We start from the raw sequence: 21,018 nt of genomic DNA, 5'->3' as shown, positions 1-21,018 counted from the left end.
CTATCCTGATGGCCTTGCTCTTGTCTCTTCATGAATCTGCTCTGCATCCCCTAAGCTTCATGTCATCCTCTAGTATCCAAAATATTGCCATATTGACATCAATGACAACCTAGGTCAACATTCATTTCATCAAAGAAACTCCTTCCTCATCCTTGCAACTAAGACAATTGCAGATTCTTAAGCTAGAAGAGGAACGAGAACAAGCCAAAATTACCCATGCACGTCATCAAGCATTACTAAAGGCTTCTTTTGATTCAAACTTGTTATCCAGAAAATATTTTCAAATTGGAGATTTGGTATTGAAATGGGATAAAGCCCATGAAGAAAAAGGCAAGCATTCTAAATTCCAACGGATGTGGCTCGGACCATTCCAAATTATCGAAATCATAGGTCCATCTACTTTCGTGTTACAAGACTTAGCAGGGAAAAGAGAGTCTTTACCTGTTAATGGGCAGATTCTTAAAAAATACTTTCCATAGAAGATGACCTCTTCTATTTTTGTAAATTATTATTTTTAGCTTATTGTTTCTTTTTGATAATAAAACAAGTTGAAAATGTTTACTTTTTGGTTTACACGAAAAAGATTAGTGTCTCTTATCAATTTTGTTTTTTCGCTTGTATAAATGGAAGTGGTTAGGAAAATTAATCTTTATTTTAGAAAAATATGATCAAGTGCTATAATTCTAAAGGTTTTACTTGTTATTTTGTTTCAACTTTACAAGTTTTGATTAAAAACAACCTTTAGTAGGAGTTTGCTTCATATCAGTCATGAAAAGCATCAATAACAAGACAAATATTCTCTACATAACAACTACTTTTAAAACTCTACAATTGTCGTCCAGAAGAACTCTTAAGGAGCCAATGACTTCCTCCCCACTCAGGGAATTGCAAGTTTCAAAGAATAATCTAATTATGCACTATAAACTTAAATAATAAGAGGTGTCATCAAGAGCCGGCTTATCGTGATCATAAATATTATAACTAACTAACATTGCCAAACGACATACCAAAACATGGTAATGGTTTGAGATTGTTTCAATCAAAAGACAAGGGGTCTCATCACGAGCCAACTTGTTCAGTTAAGTTATAAATCAAGTGAATGGCACTGTCAAATTTGGCCATCAAACCAAGACATTGTTCTTTAAGAATTAAAAGAAAAGAAAAAGCAATAAGTGTAGATGAGGATTTATCTTTGAAAATTGCAAACTTCTTAAGTAGGATACTGGATCATTGCCGGGTAACAGGTAACCCTGTTGAGGCTATGAATGCCTGCTAGCAGCAGAGGCTCTACCTACGAAAATGAGTACACCAAAAACTAATCTATAGAGATCTCTTTGTTTTTATCTTTATAAACCAAGTAATGACGGATGTAAGTACAATGACTAGCTTTGGGAAGAAGATAATCAAAATTAGGATAGATGGAACAAAATATTGTTGTTAGTAAATAGCACTGTTTACCTTATATTTCTACAATAAAGTTTGATTTTCCAAAACCATTTCTATTTTAGAAGTTTTAGAAAATTCAAAAAACTATCAGAGATAACTGGTTCTTTCAAGTGAATCGCCAATTTTTGTGACCATCAACAACCCCCCTTTTTATTAGTGTTAGCAATACCACTAATAAATGGGGACCCTTCTAAAAAATCAAAACTTAGCACTTAAGATTTCCTTTTTGTTTTCAATAAAACATGATATTAAAGCAAAACTCCCAACAATATGAATTCCTACCTTTCATGCTTCATGCTCATAAAAATCATCATAAATTTTAAGCCTCCTTATGAAAAGTGCTATACAACCACAAAAGCTAGGAAAACCCTTGCAAGCAGAAAGTCTTGAGTGCTAAGCAAAACTTTAATAAACCCGTTCCTTTAATGATAAACATCGCATCGCAAAAAGGGTAATAGCAGGCATCCTTTACAAAGAAACTCTTCGAAATTTGAAAAAGTGAGAATGCGAGAATGCAAGATCGCGAGCCTTACAAACTCATCGCATATCGCAGATTCCATTGATCGCAGCACCACTTAATACAAAATGCCCAAATATTGCAAAATACGATAAAGCTTCTCACAAATCACATCTCGCAGCTGCATGATGAAACAAATTATCGTTAAAAATAATAGGTTTTGTGATATCATGATCTACAATATTGCGAAGAAAATCGCAAAATCGCTTTATCGTAGATCTAAGGGCTTAGAGTTCAATAATAGTACTTTCCGTCATTCGATGCAAGAGTTATGAGCATTAAATGTTAGCTTAACGGTCCATTGATGGTATTTATTAAAAACAAATCAAATCAAGTTTAAAGGAACATCTCACGTAAGGTGATATCTTTGATATGATTTTAAAAATTAAAAGCTTTCCCATCACCTTACTGTTGTTCATTATTCACCATCATCCTTATTGTATCTTTGTTCTCTGCTTACTATTTTCAGGAGCAATATATAGAGCAGTATGCAAAACAACACACAGAATGTAATGGGAAAGAAAGGCAAAGCTCCCGCATCTAAAAAATCAGAGATGACTCCGTTATTTACAGACAGCACTTGTACCAAGGAAGTAGGGATATCTACTTGGGAAGGCATGTACTAACTATTAGAAGAAGAAAACTCAAGAGTTATGGAGGTTACAGTTACGGCCTGTGGACGTCGATCATCTGAAGCATCACTAACAGAGCTTGCATTCTTGTTTCTGCACCATGTTGCAGCGAGGCCGAAGATACTCCCTTACATGGATACGGTAAAATGGATTATAGACCACGCTGATATATCTGACAGGGAATTAAAGACACGGAACCAAGAGGTCATGGGGCCATTTACCCCAAGTAATTTGAGGCATATGTATCACCTGCCAGAACCCCAGGCTAGTTATAACAAACAGTTTGTGGATAAATTCGCCAAAGAAAACAAGGATTTGGCAGACTGCACAAAAAGCTAGTCCACAAAGGAGGAACCATTGAAGAAGGATAAAAATGGTAAGTACGCCACTGGCTCCCTCTCTTCTCCCTATTGTTTTGTTGCTGCAATGTTGTGTAGATTATTTGGGAAGCCAGATATCAATAAGTTTTCATCAAAATGGTTGCCTTTATCGGATAATTTAGATTCTGCTATTTTAAATTATCGAACTTAAAGAAGTTTTGCTCAGAGGTTTTACCCTCCCTTCTTTTTAGCTACCTACGTCATGGATGCTATTTGTTTCATCTCTGATTTTCCCATCATGGGGAGGAAATGGACAGTACAGAACCCTCTCCCTATTCAGGTTTATCACAAATAACTGTGGGAATCCAATTTCGTCCCACATTTCTACAAGATTTGTCATGGAGTGATGCTTCCTATTCATAAAATGCTATATAACAAAGACGCCCCAAGATTCTCCCCAGAAGCTGAAATTGACATTCTCCCTATGGGAAGGTGGTTTGGGGAGGAGTTATTCACATATATTAGGGTATTTGGGAGCATTGCCTTGCCTCATGTGCTTCCTTTGTATATCCCCGACAAACTTATGGCCCGAGAGATAGCTTATCAAACTTGTGGTGTTGGGGGAATGAGTAGAGAACTCAAGAATTCTAAGAAGGCCATCTGGCCTCAATTCCCTGTGATCTACGGGGCCTTTGCATTATTTGATTTGGGTCATGCTTTTAAAGAGGTTGATAATATGCTAAGTCTACATCTACCAAAGTTCCAAGGGAGGCAGTACGATCCCTTGGATACTATCAAGAATTTTACAATGATGGTCAAAATAAAGGTGTTTACTAAAGAAGATGATATCTTAGATGATGTATTTCGGCAGAAGAGCTCTCTCAGAGAGATTCTACATGTGGCACAAATTCAATTTGACCAAGGGAAGCTTCAAGAGTTTAACCATTACAGAGAACAGAGGTTGGCAACTGTCCCATTGGACAAATTGTGCATTGAACCAATAAGGGAATCCACTCCCAGTATTAGCATAAGTGGAAGTTTAGCAGAAGTGAAGGGTCAATCAAAGATATAACTTAGTCTATAGAAAATCCTGACCAGCATGTCTTGTCCCCAAAACAGGTGAAGACTCCCGCTCCCCTCGCAAAGCCAACAAGTCCAATTGTAGTAAAAAGGGTGGGAGAATTTTAATGAGCTAATCAACACCGAGGAACAGAGTGAAAAGCCATTAATTACCCAGGAGAGACAGCCACAGGGATGATAATAGAACAGGTTATTAATACTCAAGAGACAGAGCATATTCCTATTGCTCCGTCATCCGAAATTGTGCTGAAAATAGAGGAGATCCATCCTCTAGATGTATTTTATAGCCCGCAACATAAGGCTATTGTTAGGAGACAAAGAAAGAAATGAAAAATAGATATTGTACTTTCTCCAGAGGCTGAACCTTTGGATGTTCTTTGGCAAGACCCAACCACTGATCCAACGGAAAACCTAACTAGGCTCTCTCAGATTGTGGGGGCATATGCTTCTGCAACCATTGATAAAGCGTCAGAAGTTCAAACGCTATTAAAAGAAAAGGAGGATAAGATCCTAATTTTGGAACAGCAACTACAGTAGGCTAGCATCAACCGAGAATCAGAAATACAATTGGAAAAGTTACAACAAGACTTCTAGCAAATTCAGCTGGGTTATCAAAATAGTCTGGCCGAAAAAGAACAATAGTTAAAGGCCACAATAGCACTGCATAAGGACGACCCTAAAATTGAATAATTCATCACAGAAGCCCTTGCCCTCAATGACCAACTCTTACAATAGGAATAAATTCTTTTCTAAAGGATCTCACAATGGAATTCCCATTGCGAAAAAAGTGACAACATTACAAATCAATTCGTAGACTTATGACTTGATTATGATTTAGTTTTTAAGAAAGTTTCTGAATTTGTGAATTGGCAGAAATCAGAGGAAGGAAGAGTAGAATTGCCTAGGATTGATGAATCTCACAAAGAAATTCTATTTGTGAAATGGGATACACAACTCAAGGAAGCAGAGCAAGCGATGGAGGAGGCAGCAACAACAGCAAGCAACGTCATCGACTGCATCAACGAAAATTTGCATAAAGCAAATTTAATATCAGAAACCACTCCAGGATTCCTCCCAAAGGCACAACAGCTACAAACATGCAAACGGTAGAAGAAAAGGTAGAATCAATTAAGCAGATAAGCAAGTTAAACTGGGATACTTACTGGCAGTATCTAGTAAAACCACATAGCCAGTGGATGACTTTGAAGTGCCTCATAACCTCCACCGAGAAGATAGTGCCAGCGCTCACTGATTCCATATTCGCAGGTCAATTGAAAGCTGAAGTCAGCCAACCGACGCTCTTGAAGCCCATGCTAGACATTTGCAACTTAAAAGAAAAAATACATGATTTAGCATAGATACAGTTTTAGTTTGATTTTAGTTCATTTTTGCTTAAAATGAGGATGGTCGTTTTGAACCTCCTCATCTATTTTTGTAATAACTATTTTTAGATTTTAGTTAGTAGTATTTTAACCCCTCTCATGCATTTAGAGAGGGGTCCAGAAATTTGTCAAAAACAATTCTTCAAAACGTGTAGTTTGTCCCCCACTGAGGAGGTTTTGATAAATGAATGGAACGAGATTTATTTAGATCTGAGTTTGATGTCTACTACTGAAATGCACTTCTGTACTCTTAGTGGATATTGAATTATTTGAAGATAAATCTATATTGTTGAAGCTCATGAGTAGGACCTATTACCAATGGTACTTTTATCTCCTAATACTTTTTTCTTATGTGCCAAGTGATATCTTATTTTTAGTTATTTATATATGAAAGATTGAATGATCAGTTGTCATTTTTGCACTTTTGTACAGTGATAACTATTCCTTTTTTATGTTGAGTGTATGAATGACTTATTATGCAATGTGTTTATCATAATTGTTTCAACTAATTTCTTATACGAAGTAATCATTTTTAATGGATTCCTTTCTCGTAGTGATTGAATAATTTTTATTACCAATTGCTGTTGGAAATTATTTTAGATCACATAAGTGAAGTGTTATTCCTAGGATAGCTTAAAATTAGATGTTTTCATTCATTAGAATAAAATTGCATATGTTAGTTAATAGATAGATTAGATTCAAAGTAAATCATTCTCCCATAAACCTTTGAAAAGAAAAACATCATCCCATTAACATATCATCATAAACAAATTGGGAAACGGGTCCCATTACCCCCAGTCAAAGCCACTATTCCAAACAGAAAAGGAGATACTTTCAAGGTCCAGATCGGGTGGTTATCCCCCTTGTTGTAGACCTAATTTTTGGGGCTTCAACAGGTAACAGAGCCACAAATTCTCGGCGAAAATCTTCTAATGCAGTAGTATCGTCGCTCATATCTTGTCCTATCATTCTTAGTTTATCTTGCATGATTTTGGTTTCCAGTTTGTTGATTTCTTCGTCCATTAAACTACTTTTCTTTCTCAGTCGTACCCGATCTTCTTTGAGTTTGTGATGTTTAATATTCCCTCGTTGAATGGCTTCTCATAACCACATAATTCCTTTGTTCGGTTCCTCGCATACTGTCCCAACTGTAGGAGCTGTTGCATTAGGATTCCTCTCTACTCTTATGGTCTCGTCTCTACTCTTCAGCATTGGAATCCTTTCCATGCTCAGGTCTTTGCACATGGCCCTATAGGCCCATCCAACCATTGGTACGTGCAGGTCCCAATCAGTTCGTCTCACCTGGTGAACCCTGTTCAGGATTCTGCATACCTTCTTGAATGCTTCTGCATGGAACATTTGTGGTGCGCGTCGCTTTTCTTGCTATTGCGTTCTGTTCTGATTTTCGATCCCTAGTTTGGGGTATGTTCGTGTGGATTGCACAACACATGTCTGTACTCATCGACATATGTGAGTGCGTAAGCTGCTCTGTCCTGGCTGCCCAACTCTTGGTCGAAGCTAGGGTCTTCTAAACTGTAGGCACATCATCCTTCTACATCTGCGCCAGTCCTCAAACTTGCTTTGACATATACTCCACCATCGTGCGGGTGTTGCGCGTAGTGCCCATTTCAACGCATCAAATCGTTGTTGTTCCGGTACTGTGCTTTCAAATTTGTCCAGGAATTCATCCATCGTTGTCACTCCATCATATGTTGGCAGTTCCCTTGCCTTTGTTGTGACGCAATGCAGTGATCTAATCATCATGTTGCAATTCAGTGTTGTTACTTCATGCAACCGATTATGCCATCGTTCTATTTCCTTGTCTGAATCCGAAGTGCAGGAGCTTTCGCACTCCCACGAGATTCTCCCATTTGCAGTTGGATTCACCCAATCCTGGTCTCACGTAGTTATCTTGTAAATACAATCCAGCTCATTGTCGCGCACTGGTTCAGTCTAGCGTGCTCCTTCGATTGGGTCTAGTGGGACTTCTACGCGTAGTGACTTTTTCTCTAATATCATCTTCCACTTCTTCAGGTTGATGACTCCATTCATATCAGTGGAATAGTCTATTCCTAACAACACGGGATAGGGATTGCTGTCATCAACAATCTCTATCACTTCAAAGTCCGTCTGTGTGCTCGCGCCTTCAATATCAATTGTTACCCCTTGTAACCTCCCCATGGGCAAAATCTTATGTTGGTTCACCATTCGTAATTGAATAGGGGACCACTGCAACATGGGCCTGCCCATGCGTTCCCATGTTCGCTTCGGTAACACATTTGCATCCGAACCCAGATCTAGGATTACCTGATCCATTTCATACTCACCAATCTGTGTAGTCAATCTCATTTCCCTCCCAGTGTGCAATGCATGCTTCCTTAATTTCTAGACTATGCGTGGTTCTCCTAACTCGACGCACCTAGTGATCATCTCCTGTAATCCCTTAACTGCCTTTTTGTTGCGCGGCAGTTTCATGCATGTCTCTAGAAAGGTAGTAAGCATTGAAGGATCTATTCTTGGATCTGGTTGATCCTTACTACCTAAAGTGGAGGCGTCCGTGAAGCTCTTCTTAGCTTCCATGAACGTCTCCTGTGCGTGCTCTAAGTCAAGCTCGGGTTCCTTTTCAGTAGCCTTGTGAACCCATGTATCTTCCTCTAGCTGCTTCCCCTTATCCAATCCCGTGGTCAGACCGCTTCTGAGCATCATGTTTACATTCGAGTCTTCTTCGCGTGGTTCAGACCTCATCATTTGTATATTCTGAGTCAGAAGAGGCTAGAATACCACTTTTTCGCACATCTATGTGATCGATGTAGGACAATTTATTATTTCATGATCAAACTAAGCGCAATAAAAATAGGAGATCCTTGTCGGGTTGGTGCAATCACGGGCATAGTGCCCTGGTCCTCCGCAATTGTAACAAATTAACCGTCCCGACCCCTTCCTGGTCCCATTCCTCCTCCTCCTTGACCTCGCCCCTGAAATCTAGCGCATGCCATTCCTGCAGCTGGGTTGAGGGCTTGCGCTTCTATTTGCATCCTATAGGCTAGGGTCCTATCCATCATTAGCTCATAGATGTGACAAGTGTGCTCGTCATGGCCTACCGACCTGCAGAAATTACAAAACAACTGCTAGGGAGTCTATGTATACTTCTGCAACAAATGATAATTATCCGTCGTGTGTTTTCCTCCTATCTGATAGATCGCACACCATAACGCAAGTGTCACACTTGGCCCTGCCTATGTCTCTGGTCTCAACGACATTGGCCCACCTCCTGCCAAGTAGTTTGAGAATACTGGACAGTGATCCTTGTCATGACCCTGGCCTTTGCATTTTATGCACCATACCTCCTCGCATGCCTCTAGCCGCAGTGCCCTATCCTACTTCAAACTTTGCATTTTTAGGCATAGATTCTGTAGTTGCGCGTGGACTTGTTAAACTCCCAACCTAGGGTCTTGTATCGGGGTCTCATGCAACCTCATCGCCATTTCCGACGCTTCAGCCTGGGTGGAAAGTTTCTATTGTGACAAAGCCGTCCTTGAGTGTGGTGTCAGGGATGCGACAAACCATGCATGATGTTGGGCATCTATTAGCATCATATTGGCCTCGTGGGTCATACTCTTCAGCCACTGATCTAGATCCCAAGGGGTCTCGCTTAGAAGCATCGCAATCTCTTTAAACCTGATGATTAACTGTGTCTCTGATTTTGGCTGGCTAAATTCTTTGTTCAATGCATTCTAGATCTCTGCTATCCTTGCATTTGGGTGGTCGTTAGAGTGCTTGATATACCATGTCAATGCCCAATCCTACATTGCGCTCACCAATGTATCCTTCTTAATGTTATCGTCTGTGGCCCCTTGCGCTTCCCACACTGCTCTTACGATGAACTAGAACTGGTCCGGATCTTCATTCCCTACACCTCCAAATATGGGTAGTTTGATCGCGCTCGCCATGCTGAACTATGGGGTGTTGGAGGTGGAGTGGGTGGAGATGGAGGTGAGGGAGGTGAAGCGGGTGGTGGCGTGGGTGGCCGTTGTAACTGTGGAATGTGCTGCCTTATCAAACTGACCACACTTCTTGGAGAGACCTGAGCGAGCTCTTCCTCGCTCTCTCACAATGGTGAAATTAAGGGGCTGTTTTCTAATTCCCTACTACATTTGTAGATCTTTGTGCTCCATGTCATCCCAAACATTAATGTATTCACATAACCCACTTTTCACATAACAAAATATTAATCCAGGTATTCAAAGATTTAATATACTTACCTCGCGGTTCCTTGAGAAAACATCGTTATGCTTCACTGTAGCTCACGGTTGTGTCTACCGCGAACTTAGTGATGAATCCCCCTATTATCTGGTCGAGCCAATGGTCCACAACTCACACAATATTATCTTCTGATGCCTCTAGTCTGGGCACTAATTCCGAAGTCCACACTATCGGTTGCTTGAGCCTACACCTTCCCTGGCTGTCGGCTAACCTCGCGATCCACTCATACAGTTTAGAATGAAAGGATGCAAAGAAAATCTCGTGGATTTCCGCATACACGTAGCGATCCAGCCACCTTTTCTCAGATAGCAGATTTCTGTTTTCTTGTGTCGCGAACTCGTGAATCTTCTTGTCCAACCACTCTTCAATTTCCTTCTTTGTTGGGTTCCAGTGGCACAACATCAGACATCCCTTAGGTAGATCCTAGTCTCGGCAATGGAACCATTTGTTGGCTGCGTGGGGCTTGACCTAGGTTTAGAAGTGATTTATCCAAGCAAATCTCGGTACTACTAGCCCTTTCGGCAACAGTCCGCCGAGCACAGACTGAGGTCTCACCCGAGGTAGTATGGTAGGGTGCTAGAACTATGTTTCTACACCCTATGGATGTCTAATATGGGGCGATAGGTACGTGATTTAGCCTTCACGCTTACTAGGTTACGCACACCAGTGAGCTCCTTGCATCCTACAGTACTGCCTGCGCGTAGCTCTAGCCGCAGTGCGGCCAGTGTTAATTACCCAAGTCTCCCTTAATTAGGTTTTGTTCGCTAATTACTTAGAAGGTTTTCATACATAAGCATTCAGACAAGTGCGCGCATATAAATAAACAGATACCATTAATGCATAACATCAAAATATAGATCTATGAAATAGATGCACAATATGCGGAATCAACTTAGCTTTATTAATAATCCTTTCCAAGTTTAGTTCAATACAGACCCGACTCCACCCTGCGCACTTAACTGCAGGGGTCCGCGCACTCAGTTGCGGACTCTACTAGGCCTCTATGCACTCAGCTACAGAGCCTCTACCTCCTACTACAACCTAATACACTTCAGATCCACTTCTATCTTCTAACCATGCCTTCGCATCTATCTATTACTTTTTCTCCCAAAAACTATCTTTACACTTAGAGCCTCGCTCTATTTATACAATCCCATGGTCCGCGGACCATGGGTAGGCTGACACAACTTTACATTAAATTACATTATTTTAGGGTGGACAACCCTATGACTCATCCTAGACTCTCGCGCTCCGCACCTGCATTTCGCGGGGTCTTTACATTACATTGACCAAAACTCGGGCTTTAGACCCCAAAACCCCACTGTGCAGGGATCCGCTGCCCAACACTTATTTTCTTATTTTAACTATTGCTTTATTATTTTTCCTTAGGAGGCTAGTTTTAGGCTTAAATTTCCTCTAATGTATATCCCAAATGATGAGTGCACCCAACATAGTGTGTCATCTTCCTCCCTAAGACACACATGAGCAATATTCAAAGCAATAATATAATTGTTCCAATGGTCATGGTACTCATTTGGAAAATTGAGTTGAAAGGCATTGACCCAACCTTGTGCCCATATGGATGTACAAGTATAATGGCATGCCCTTCCATAATGGGCTTTAGCATGTGCTAATATATCGAAGCTCCAAATGGGGTTAACCAAGTATCCCATTAGGTGGTTTCTACTTCTAAAGGGGATAATATGTCCAAGGTACTTCCTTTAAAAGGTGGTGGGATGTGAAAAAAGATGAATGGAGTAGGGAATGAAAAGGGGTAGCCCTAGGCCACATGCTAGGGTACAAGGGTAGCTTGTAAAATGGAATCACACGCATGGGTATATAATGTATAGGAGGGAGAAATTATGGTACATGAGGTACCCCGACTTTGATTTTTCCACCCTTCTTTATATGCCTTTTTCCTTTTATGATTCTTATTTAATTAATTTCTCGAGGTTCAAGGGGTAAGAGCATGCTGTGTAAGATATAGCAGTGGATACCCATTTAAAGGTAGGGTGGTTCATTGTCCACCAAGGGTTGGTACAATCAAGAGTTCCTAAATGATAAAGGAGGCTCATATAGGGCATGTAGAAACCAAGGCGATAACCATGAAGATAGGGTAGAGATCATGTATTGGATTTTTTCCATGTGCTAAATGTGCTTGTCCTGACCATCTTTTTCATTTTGTGGTACATCTCATGTTGAATGTGGCCAATAATGGTTTTACTTTTCGTTTTAGCTGCATCAAACTTTGAGGTACCATTCCAAGCTTGACCCAAGGTGTGGGCAAGGGGAAGGGGAGAGCTAACCCTATGTGGACCTAGGTGGGAGAAATGATCAATGGGGTCATAATGAGTGGAAGGGGAGTGATACATGTGGATGAGGGAGTGGGACTACACAACCAAAATTAGGGTTTCCCATGAAGTACCATCCCTAAAACGAAAGGTTCAGTAAAAGAGATCCAATGGGACTATAATATAAGGTTAACATCCAAAGGGGTCTAGGGGACAAGAGCACAGACCTAACCCATTATTTCTATTGAATCCCCCCATTAATCCATGCCTAGAAGTGTCCAATGATAAGCAAACTACAATACTCAATTACCAAATGACAACGCATACCTTTAGGTTTGGGAGGCCCACCTTGAAACATATGATCATGGTAGATGGGTGAGGGAGCATATGGCTGGCTCAGGTGGCAGAGAAATGACACAATGATCTAGTTTGTGGTTGCAAGGGGTCGTTGGCTACCGACTGAGGACCATATTAGCGAAATTTTCTCTCCTAGGGATATCGCCCACAAAATGGTGGAGAATAGTTCTAACATAGTGCTTCCCTACATTCTTGAAGCACTTCAAATTCTTTCATATGCACTATGATCTCGGGTTTTTTCCAAGAATTTATGCTTCTCTAACTTGTAATTGTGGTTGAGATCATTGTAGCTCTTCACTTTGCATTGTGCATTAGTCTACATGCATTTCTACACCTAGGTTTTCTTGACCTAGGATGTATCATTTCATATTCTATGACTAATTTTTTTTCTTTTCTTTATAAACTTTCTGAGCAACAATGTAGTTACAAGATGGAAATTCTTCATAATTTTAGGTTTGTGGGATATAGGGACCAATAACAAAGAAAAATCAATAGAGATAAAGTAATTGTTACATACATGATTTAAAGAGTCCCAATTCTACCCTAGTGATATGTGGAATTCAAAAGAAATTATACAATAATGAAGTCATATGATTATGGAAACGTTGTGAAATACATTAAAACTGTGAAATTTATTTCTCGCAGTGACAAGGAAAGAAGAGCCATTAAAAACACAATGAATGGTTTTACCTTGAAAGAGGAGAATGAAGTGTCTTGACATGAATTGCCACAAAAAAACGCATTAAATTAGCTGGAAGAAGCACCAAACATAGGAAATGACGAAGTGTCTTGTCATGAATCACCATAGAACTATGAAGAAATTTGTTGGAAGAAGCACTTTGATGGAAGAAGCAATTTGTTACGCACCCTAACTATTAGTTTTTTTCTTAACTATTAACTATTAATCCGATGATGCAAGAAACTTCGATCATCTAAGATTTGATCTAATGGTGCATAGCGGTACACAATGGTGACTGGGGGAGTTGTTCTCAAGTAGAGACGTTTATTTCTTATAGTGAAAGGGAAAGAAGAACCATTAAAAACACAATGAATGGTTGCACCTTGAAAGAGGAGACAAAGTGTCTTGACGTGAATTAGGACAAAACAGAGCAACAAATTTACTAGAAGAAGCACCGAACATAGGAAATGACGAAGTGTCTTGTCATGAATCACCACAAAACTATGAAGAAATTTGTTGGAAGAAGCACTTTGCTGGAAGAAGCAATTTGTTACGCACCCTAACTATTAGTTTTTGTCTTAACTATTAACTATTATTCTGAGAGTATAAAAACTTCAATTGTCTAACATTTGATCTAATGGTGCATAACGGTGCAAAGTGGCGGCTGGGGGAGTTGTTCTGAAAGGGGAACGCATTATGACATAACAAGTTAAGAATTATCATGATAAAGTGGGGTGAATCTCCATGATTTAATATATTATTAGAAGTTTTAAAAAATGTATATTTGTTTAATACATATACTAAGTCTTCTTATAATTAATGATAATAATTTAAAATAAATTTATAATTTACATGATTTTTATATTTTTTATAATCTTGATAATGCATGGGATGATGAGATAAATATTTTAATGCTTATCATGATTGATACCTATATGTGTTTACGAACCATTCAATTGGCATATAACTAGCATTTGCACCAGATGTTGCAAAGAAAACGCCGTAAGGCATAAATTGAAGAACACAAATACAACAAAAGAATACTTTGATAAAGAATTAATGTAGAAATTAATTTCGAACCATAGCAACAATCATACAATAGCTGGAAAAGTAAATAGGATGCATAAAACAAATTTTGCATAAAATGGCTTTTGGAAATGTTTGAGACCACTCAGAGCAACGATGGCACTACACAAAGGAAGTCTAATGCTTAGCCAGGCAGATGGGATTAAAACAAAATTGAAAAGGCCAAATTGTTGCTTGTTGCAGATTCTGTTTCTTTCTTGCTTGCAGTTATAGTATCTGTCCTTACCTTTGAGTATATTGGCTGTGAGATAAGAAGTGAAGAGAAGCAAAGGACACCATTAAAGCAGCAGTAGCAGAGGAGGTTTCCACTGGGGCGACCTGGGAACACGTCCACATTACTCTAAACTCTTGATTTCTCCATTAGTCCTATGAATGTGTTGCAAGGTCACCCCAGTCGAGCCTGCTTTGTCTCATTTATTCATGTGAGCTCAATATGCAGGGGAAACCCTTTCTGAAAGGGAGTCAATGAATGTCTGTAATTTATAATTTATCGAAATGAGATTGATAGAGAAGGAGAAAGGAACCGAAATATGGGAGTACAAGCAGTACACGTGAAGTGCAGATATGGCCCTCAGATTTATGTTGAGTTAGGTCGAAATTAGATGGTTTCACACACTGTCGGTGGAAGCAATAAAAGGGCTAAATCTCGTCCATATTTAGGTTGAAAGGACAGCACCACGATGGGAGGTCAGTATGAAATTGCAATGTAGGGAATGTACTCCAGTACTATTTTTACCAGAAAAAAATTGAATAGCACACACAATAATACTTTATTATAATAATAGAACGAATTGAAGTATAGTAAGGTTTGAAGGTGTCAAATACAGTGTGAATGCTGACGTGTCTATGAGACTCAGTTAATATAGTGACTATTGAGACTATGACATTAGCGAGGGACTTGCACACCAAAACCAATTTCTGGCTTGATAAATCTTTTGTTCACGGATGATATGTTATAAATCATATACCTTTCACAACTTGCTTGACCATGGTAAGATAAGCACCGTACCTACCTAATGTATAAAAGAAGACTGATAAGCAAGAGGGGCAAACAGTCCACTGTCAAAGTGATGGTTGCTGTAATTAGTAGAGGAATTGTAAGAACTATGCTCTAATATGTATGTTTTTGAGTCTGAGTCAGTAAAGAAAAATGCTCAGATGTAACTATGTGCTCCTTCAGCAACCATGATGTCATGGTGACTTGGGAGCTCCAGAGGCAATTTGTGAATTTCTAACCATTACATTAACCCACTTGCAACTTCTCTGTGAAAATAAATTAATATAAATACATATTGGCCTTGATTTTTTAAGCATTAAAATTAGCATTTAGTTTTTTTCAATATAATATAAAATAACAAACAAACATCTTCAATGAAACGAGAATCAATAGAAGGAAAATCTTGAAATTGAAACTATGTGGCATGTAAGTTGTCTGAGATTTGAATATACAAACTGAAATTAATGAACATAAGAGACATTATTTCGTCAAAGCTCTACTCATTGGAGCCAATGCACAATATATTCGTTCACAAATTCCAAATACAGTCAAAGGACACACAATAGACAGACCAAACGCAAAAGATAGTCTTCCACAATTTTCAAGTATTAATATCATAATCTGATTGGATACTCAATCAAAGTAGAAAAATAGACATACATTCAGACTATTCACGTTGAGTGCAAATATGTAAAATGCAAAAGGGCAACACTTACACTACAAGGTGGGTCAGTGCATCTCAAGAACTGAACCAATAAGAAGCAACTCTCGTAGCCACCAAGGAAAAGACATTGTTTTCAAACAAAAGATCAACCAATGTATGCATATTGCCTCATGATCTCAATAGAACAGGAGCTCTAGTAAAGCACATGTCCACATAATAGACTATCATTACAACACATTATCAAAAATAATATTCTTTCGTATTGTTCTGTTGATGAAAATTTCCATATAACGAAGTTCTGCATAGGATAACTTTACTTTCTGATTTAAAAATGGTTTATGAATGGAGCCTTCCACAACTTATTACTTAAATAGGAAAATGAAAAAAACAATGGCATCTCATCAATGACCCACTATATCAATTTGTACTCTGCCAAGTGAATGAAATAACACTAAAAATTATGGGCGTATGCTTTCTTCTCAATGAACCCGATTACACAGGGCATTATGCATTAAAAAGATGTGAAATTTAAACAATATACAAAGGCAGAAACGATTTACAGTGTGCCACAACAGAAAAGCTAAGATTAGTGACATGAACATGTCATCAGATTAAATACTTCAGAATGTGAAGAACACATAAGTCAACTGCCATACTTTGCTAATAACAACATAAAAACAACAAACCAACGAGGCTGCAAGTACTTGAAGTTTGATCATAACAATTTCGGATCCTTTGTATTGACATATATTGACTCTCTTTTATTAGGAATTCCTGTGTATTGCCATATATGATATATTTACTTTCTCATCTACCAATACACCATCAGATGAGGAATCCCAAGCACAATCAGAGAGAAGACCTTTCATCTACAAGGATGCCACAAGATAAGGAATTCCAAGCACAATCGAGGAGAGGGCAAGCAGGCATGAACACCTCATAATACCTCTTGGGATGACAAGTTGGCCGAAGGATCATAGTATATTGAATCTTATATTTTACCATCGACTAATCTTCACAACTAATGTGGAATTATAGAAACTCTTCCAAGAAACCACAAAATAAGTATCTGTCCCACATCGATTAAAAAGGGTACACTGAACAAAAAGACATAATCCAGTTTAGTGCATCGAGTGTCCACATATATAATAGACAAATTTGGTGTATCGAGGTGGTGTATAGTTGGAAAATATAATAATTCAAGTCATTTTGCAAAAGTAAATAAACATCCAGATATATTTAAAACATATATTATATTTATTAAAATAAATTGATTATGTTAAAAAAAATATGTTAAACCCCATTAATAATAAATTGGTTATAAAAACATAACCATCAAAATGGTATGCCAGACTCTCCGATGGGAGGTCATCGTGCTCACCGAAGTCACTCAGTGAAGTAATTCTTTACATATGGTACAACAATTGACCTGTTTTTATTTGACCAGGATACAATACTTTTCCTAAACTCACTGATACCGGCCATGACGGGTTTCAACAACTGTGATGGGTCTCGATTGGTTTCCTCCATGACCATCCCACAACCTATGAAAGTCCAGAGGAGTTGATTTATGCATGATGAATTTGCTTATATGAAACATTGTTGATTTATACAGGATGAATATAGTGAATACATCATATGCATTGATTTGCTTATATGAAAAGCAAACACATTGTTGATTTATGATGAATATAGTGAATATGCATCAGAGGAGTTGATTTATGCATGATGAATTTGCTTATATGAAAAGCAAACACATTGTTGATTTATACAGGATGAATATAGTGAATATGCATCAAAGGACATGTGCAATTGGTATTACCAACTACCTTCAAAGATATACTCATTGTTGATTTATAGAGACTGAATATAGTGAATATGCATCAGAGAACATGTGTTATTTACCACGAAGAACAATAGAAATATATTTTTGGGTCCCTGGAACAGTAGAATGTTCACCCTACATGTAAACTTAAGTTAAAGATGACAGAGAAAGTGCAGTAAAAGAATTATTGGATAGGCTACCCAGGGGGCATGGAGCTGAGTGGGAACGCTACATATTTTAATAAAAAGGGCGTGAAAGTTGCCTCTGAGCCAGTGTTGCATGTAAAGAATCTTTTGCCTAATGCTATTCTGCCATCTAGAAGTTCTTCTTTGGTCGCTGGGTATGATCTATCTAGTGCGACTTCTTGTGTGGTGCCTGTCTGAGGGAAGGCCCTGGTACCAATAGATTTGTCCATTTCCATACCTGAAAGCACATATGCTCATATAACTCCTAGGTTTGGGCTTTGCTTGGAAGCACTCGATAGACGTTGGTGCTGGTGTCATAGATGCAGATTACCGTGGTCCAGTGAGTGTTGTTCTCTTCAATCACTTTGATCAGGGTTTTGAGATTAAGGTTGGAGATCATATTGCTCAGTTAATTATTGAGAAAATTCTCACCCCGCAGGTTCTGGAAGTGGAGGATTTGGGTCCCTGGAATAGTAGAATGTTTACCCTACATGTAATCTTAAGTTAAAAATGACAGAGAAAGAGCAGTAAAAGAATTATTGGATAGGCTACCCAGGGGGCATGGAGCTGAGTGGGAACGCTACATATTTTAATAAAAAGGGCGTGAAAGTTGCTTCTGAGCCAGTGTTGCATCTGAGCCAGTGTTGCATGTAAAGAATCTTTCGCCTAATGCTATTCTGCCGTCTAAAAGTTCTTCTTTGGTCACGGGGTATGATCTATCTAGTGCGACTTCTTGTGTGGTGCTTGGCCGAGGGAAGGCCCTGGTACCAATAGATTTGTCCATTGCCATACCCGAGAGCACATATGCTCGTATAACTCCTAGGTTCGGGCTTTGCTTGGAAGCACTCGATAGACGTTGGTGCTGGTGTCATAGATGCAGATTACCGTGGTCCACTGAGTGTTGTTCTCTTCAATCACTTTGATCAGGGTTTTGAGATTAAGGCTAGAGATCATATTGCTCAGTTAATTATTGAGAAAATTCTCACCCTGCAGGTTCCGGAAGGGGAGGATTTGGGTCCCTGGAATAGTATAATGTTCACCCTACATGTAATCTTAAGTTAAAGATGACAAAGAAAGAGCAGTAAAAGAATTATTGGAAAGGCTACCCAGGGAGCATGGAGCTAAGTGGGAACGCTACATATTTTAATAAAAAGGGCGTGAAAGTTGCCTCTGAGCCAGTGTTGCATGTAAAGAATCTTTCGCCTAATGCTATTCTACCGTCTAGAAGTTCTTCTTTGGTCATTGGGTATGATCTATCTAGTGCGACTTCTTGTGTGGTGCCCGCCCGAGGGAAGGCCCTGGTACCAATAGACTTGACCATTGCCATACCTAAAAGCACATATGCTTGTATAACTCCTAGGCTCGGGCTTTGCTTGGAAGCACACGATAGACGTTGGTGTTGGTGTCATAGATGCAGATTACCGTGGTCCAGTGAGTGTTGTTCTCTTCAATCACTTTGATCAGGGTTTTGAGAGTAAGGCTGGAGATCATATTGCTCAGTTAATTATTGAGAAAATTCTCACCTCGCAGGTTCTGGAAGTGGAGGATTTGGATTCCACTTTCAGGGGAGTTTGTGGGTTTGGGTCTACGGGGGTTTAAATGTAATTTTTTGATGACGCTCGTTTATGGTTTTTAACTCTTCGTGCCTATTTAGAAGGCCATGTATAGGCGAAAATTGCTTCCATATTATCTCATTTTTGTAAAATGGATGGCAATTGGAATACCTGTGAGAAACTCTTTGTTCTTTCTTCATTAATAAATCTGGAAAATGATTTCTGTACAAGGAATTAGTGTTTTCTGAAGAGGCACAGGGCATAACACTTTCAAAGTTTTTACCTCATCCTGCTTTCATGACTCTTTTCAAGAAACAGATAGACTCTGTCTTTAAGATAAGCAGAAACTTAACATTTTTCAATAGGTAGCCACAGTTGGATGCATTGCCTCGACATTTTTATAATTCTGCTGAGGGAAGGGTTTAGTTTATGAAAGTGATGGATGCCATTAAAGGTATCTTGAACATGATTACTTTGATGGGTGAACTTGAGGATTTCGAGGATGAACCTGAAATGCATTGCGCTCCTTGCTTAAGTTGGAAATTCAAGAGTTATTTTTGTGAGCTGTTGAAAGAGAGAAGCATCAGGAAATCATTTCCTGTATGAGGAATTAGTGTTATTGGAAGAGGCACAAGGCACAATACTTCAAACTTTTTACCTCATCCTGCTTTCATGACTCTATGAAGAAACAGATAGAATATGTCTTTGAGATAAGCAGAAACTTATGTTTACTAGTATCTGGACAAAATCATGTGTCATGTGATAGATATTCAAACAGAAAGATACCCCAAGCTTCAGTCCGCTTCAAGGAAACCTTTTCCAGCTCTCATAGAGAGAAAAAAACATGAATGCATTCAGTACATTGAAGAGATGTGATTAAGGAACCTGAAGCCTGACAATTTTCTCCATCATCCAAGGTTGGCTCCGTTTCACTCTTATTTCAGAAATTTCACTCCTTCCTTAACTGACCAACTTCCTATAAAATACTACTACAAGGCATTTAACTATGAAATATCACATATCTTAAGACATCATGACCAGAATTCACTATGAATATATCCACTATGCTACCAAGGAAAACTATGGGAAAATCCAAGAAACAGATAGACTCTGTCTTTAAGATAAGCAGAAACTTAACATTTTTCAATAGGTAGCCACAGTTGGATGCATTGCCTCGACATTTTTATAATTTTGCTGAGGGAAGGGTTTAGTTTATGAAAGTGAATAATGCCATTAAAGGTATCTTGAACATGATTACTTTGATGGGTGAATTTGAGGATTTCGAGGATGAACCTGAAATGCATTGCGCTCCTTGCTTAAGCTGGAAATCAAGAGTTATTTTTGTGATCTGTTGAAAGAGAGAAGCATCAGGAAATCATTTCCTGTATGAGGAATTAGTGTTATTGGAAGAGGCACAAGGCACAATACTTCGAACTTTTTACCTCATCCTGCTTTCATGACTCTATGAAGAAACAGATAGAATATGTCTTTGAGATAAGCAGAAACTCATGACTCTATGAAGAAACAGATAGAATATGTCTTTGAGATAAGCAGAAACTTATGTTCACTAGTCTCTGGACAAAATCATATGTCATGTGATAGATATTCAAACAGAAAGATACCCCAAGCTTCAGTCCGCTTCAAGGAAACCTTTTCCAGCTCTCATAGAGAGAAAAAAACATGAATGCATTCAGTACATTGAAGAGATGTGATTAAGGAACCTGAAGCCTGACAATTTTCT

General features: G+C 38.8%; 1 pseudogene; it reads left to right on the top strand.

The window, feature by feature from the left end:
• The first annotated feature begins 17,748 nt into the window (after nucleotides 1-17,748).
• LOC149267456 (uncharacterized) lies at nucleotides 17,749-19,323 on the top strand (annotated as a pseudogene).
• Nucleotides 19,324-21,018: the final 1,695 nt, after the last annotated feature.

This window comes from Pinus tabuliformis, chromosome 6 (assembly GCF_031772625.1).
Source record: "Pinus tabuliformis cultivar Carrire ecotype Pingquan chromosome 6, CPIR1, whole genome shotgun sequence".
Classification (NCBI taxonomy): Eukaryota; Viridiplantae; Streptophyta; class Pinopsida; order Pinales; family Pinaceae; genus Pinus; species Pinus tabuliformis.
The sequence above is the reverse complement of the archived record's forward strand: the minus strand, read 5'-3'. Positions and strand labels throughout refer to the sequence as shown.